Source organism: Carlito syrichta, unplaced genomic scaffold (assembly GCF_000164805.1).
Source record: "Carlito syrichta isolate Samal-C Ts95f unplaced genomic scaffold, Tarsius_syrichta-2.0.1 Scaffold309203, whole genome shotgun sequence".
NCBI classification, from domain to species: Eukaryota; Metazoa; Chordata; class Mammalia; order Primates; family Tarsiidae; genus Carlito; species Carlito syrichta.
Window position 1 is genome coordinate 555,032 of NW_007253299.1, and position 4,456 is coordinate 559,487.

Below are 4,456 nucleotides of genomic sequence, written 5' to 3' on the forward strand. Positions count from 1 at the left end.
TCCGGCGATCCTTCCGCTTCAGCCTTCCAAGTAGCCAGAATTACAGGCATGCGCTACCACACCCGGCTGATTTTTTGATTTATTGTAGAGATGAGGGTTATATTAATGAAGACCTGTATTCTGATCTCATTTGAAACACGGGCATCTTTCTTGATAAGACTATAATTATGTACTCAGTCAGCACCCTGGCCTTTCTTGCCTTAACCCAGCTGAAATGTGTAATTATGTAAGTAATCAAAGTTAATTAATTTATGCAACAATTTACCATCACTTTCATTTTCATTACAAAGACCATTTCTACCAATCCTGCTCCTCACCATGATAGAAATTGATGTTAAACTTATACAGTTTAGGTTTCTCAAAGGACCAAAAAAAAGTTAATAAACACCAAAAAAGTACAACTTATGTTGTTATAGTCATGTATCTTCATATAGCAAGAATCATTTTTAGAATAGCAGTGGCTAGAGTTTGACGACTGCTTGTGTGAATTACTGGCTTAAGAAACATAAGTTTGTAATTTTTAAGGGAGAAACTGGCATGGAATTCAATTAGAAAAGACATCCAATCAATAAATAAGTCTATATATGGAGAATAAAAAAACAGCCTTTTCTTTTTTTAATAGTAAAAACTGTTTTTATTAAAATACTGAAGTTTTTTTAATATTTAATTTTGAAGATGTGGGGTACAATTCAGGGTCAGGTATGCACGTGTTCATTATGCAGGTACCATTGTTAATGAAGTGTGCCCCCCCGGGGGGGCAGATTTCCACTACCGTCAATTCTGCCCCCACCCCGGCAGTTTCCAAATACTGCCAATCCCTTTCATATAGTATTATGATAATGGTTCAAGGTCCACTTAAGAGTGAGAACATGTGGTACTCGGTTCTTTGTTTCTGTGATAGATCACTCAGTATTATAGACTCTAAGTCCATCCAACTTGCTGCAAAGTTCATAATTTTGTCCTTCTTTATGGCTGCGTAATGTTCCATCGTGTGTAAGTACCACATTTTTTATCCAGTCCTCTTTTGGTGTTTATTGCAGCATTATGTACAATAGCAAAAACATGGAACCAATCATGCTGCCCATCGAAAGAGGGTGGGAATAGTCTTTTTTAAAAAAGACCAGATTATACTGTGAGCCAAACTAGATAGACCTATACTCACCTAAGAAAAGTAATAAAAAATTGGCACAGATTGGATGGCAGCAATCCAAATGTATCTCAGCAATTCTAGTGTCAGGAAATAGTCACAGGATACTTTACTTGATTTGAGCTTTTTCACCAGCTATACTAAATGAAAAATCATTACTTGTGTCCAATCATGTAGGCGTCTGGATTCTGCAAAGTTCAAGGAGTGGGGGTTGGAGGCCCTTGAAATACTTGCTACTCAATGTGTGATACCCAGACTAATAACATAGGTATTACCTGGGAGGTTATTAGAGATGCAGAATCACTGGCCCCACTCCAGAATTCTAAATCAGAATCCACATATTAACAAGATTCTCAGGTAATCTGAAACATACCACTCTGGATGTTCGTTGGGGATTGCATTTGTCTGATTTCAAGCACCAGAGCCATACCTTTAGTAGCTAAATTCTATAATCTACCTTACTTCCTAGTTTTGACAGCCAAACTCTTAGGAGACAGAAGTACACAGTTGTATTAGTTGATGGTCTAACTGACCAGAATTTATTATTACTCCATGCCCAGCTAAGTGTTTAGGCCTTTAGGGAGACAAAAGATGAAGTCCTGTATTCTCAAGAATGAATCTTCTTGCTGGGAGAGAGAACAGAGGCATATATGCTAATTCACCTTTCTTACTTTCTCTCCCGCTTTTTTCCATAATGCATTTCCTACTCTAGCCACACCAGAACTGATCCCCGTTTTCTAAATGTACTCTGTGCTCTTCTGCCTTTGTATTCAATATTCCCTCTAGCTGCAACTTTTCATGTCCACCCCATCTTCAAATCATTGAAATCTTACACACTCATCAAGAACCAGCTCCCGCCTACCCTGGATTACTCTGTCTGCCATTCTCCAAGAGTGCATTCCCATACGTGTACCTTTACCATTATCCATTAACACTTGATTTCAGACTAGCTGAAAAGATTGATGAAGTCTTCTGAAGCAAAAAATAAACTTCAAGTGTAACCTCACCTTTCTTACAGTTAATACAATAACCCCCTTAATTCTTGTACTTAAGGTGATATTTGAACTTCCTCATCTCCAAAATGTTTCAGTTCCAAAGCACTGTAAAGCCTTGCCAAAATGTCTCACCTAAATAAAATTTTAGGACTTTATCAAAATTTGAAATGTTTCACTCAGGAATCAAAATATTGGTCCCAAGACCCTGGACTTCACACAAAAAAATATACCACTTACCCTCCCACTTGACTTATACAAAACAACAAACACACAGAAACCCAGAGATCCTAAACTGGTCTCTGAGCAAGTCACCTGCATTGATGTCAAACACAGGGTGTAATTTTCAGTGGATACTCCAGATGGTAGCATTGCTCATTTTATTTTTTCATTCTTTTTTTATTGATTTTCTAATTCATTATATCCATCAGGAAAGACATGTGTGGAAAGGAAATAGAAGATCATATATTTATTTTATAGTAATATACATTCATAATCAGGTGAAAATGAATAATAATATTAAAAACTTTTCCAAAATTCTCTTGCCTCTCAGGCCAGTTTCTTGCCTCTCCTTTCCCCATTGCTCAAATTCTCAGTCCGCATTAATTCTACGACTTCATATCCCACCCACTTTCCAACTCTTTGCAATCATTCCTACCCAAGCCTTCTAAAATCAGTATGTTGTAAAACTGTCCAGGGATTTCCTAAGTGCATCTTCTTAATACTCATCTTAACTCACTTCTCAAACATTTACAAGGCAATTAACTCCTCCTTTTTCCCTCCCAACTTCTTTATTTTGAAATCCCTCAAACCTTCAGAAAGTTAAAAAAAATAGTACTATAAAGAGCAGTCACATACCTTCACTTAAACTCACTAGTTAACATTTTGCCACACTTCCTCCATCCTTCCTTCTCTCTCTTGCTCTCCCTCTCTCTGCCCCCTCCAGCACCACTCCCCACCCCAGACTTCATGACACTCTAGATACTTCAGCATACATTTCCCAAGTTGCAGATACCATAACACTTGAACCTTAAGTTCTTCAGCATGCATGTCCTAAGAATGAAAACATCCTTTTACAACACCTTCTTGAAATCCTTCACTCTCCTTTCTTTGCCTTGATTCTTTTACCTCTTATTTCTAGAGATATAAGGCAAATGGGGTGAGAAAGGGAAATGACAATCTGGTCCTGGATTAACCACAGATCAGCTCTATCATTTGAAAGAAAATAAATCATTTTGCTTAATTATAAAAATAACACATGCTCATTGAAGAAAGCAAGGAAAATACAAAGTTTATAGAAAATAAAAAGCATCTAAACCTAACATCTAGAGATAATTGTTCTAAAAACATTTTTAAAGTCTTTTCCAATGCACAATCTAGTTTACAAAATTAAAATGGAATGGAAGATGCAATTTTTAAATCTTTTTTTCACTTAGAATTAAAAATAAGCATCAAAAACTTTATAGGATGCATATTATTCTATTGAATGCAGTTTTGAAAAAAGATGGTCTTCTGTTTTTAAAATGAGCAAAAGACACAAGCAATTTACAAAGGAATACATATGGTCAAAAGTTTATTTAAAAGTATTCAACTTAACTAGTAATAAAAAATCATTTCAGGCCATCGCTTTATTAGACTCTGATGTGGCCATGTGCTCTTTGAGCTTTGGCTGCCTCCATGTTCTCCTAAGCTTTGGCCCCCTCTCCTACCTTGGAGAGGTGAATTTCCTCTGTCTCTCCTTGCTCTCTAATCTTCTTTCTAAATACACTATATTTTCCAATCTATAATAATAATAATAATAATAATTTCAAATTAAGATGACATCTTCATGTTTCAAACTGGCAAGGATGTTTTAAGAATAAGAAATTATAACAAGGGTTGGAACAAGATGAGAGGAAACAGAAAACCACTGCTGACTAGAATACAAATTTGTATTTTGTGGATAAAATTTAGCAGTAAGTAATTTTTAAAACTTAAAATTATACATGCACTTTACTAGCAAATACGCTTGTAGGAATTTATTCTTAATAAGATAATTGAGCCATTGCACCTCAATACATGCACAAAGATATTCATAGCAGTGTGAGTTATTAGGCCTTGTTTCCAATCTATTGCTAAATTAAAAATAATATGAAATTAATTCAGTAAACTATGGCACAATCATACAACAAAATAAAATACTAAGCAGTCACCAAATATATTGTTGAATAATAAAATTATATGAAAACTTTTGCTTTCAATGTTAGACATTTCTTTTCTTTTCTTTTTTTGTGTTGGGGTCTCACTCTGTCGCCCAGACTGGAGTGCAGTGGCCACT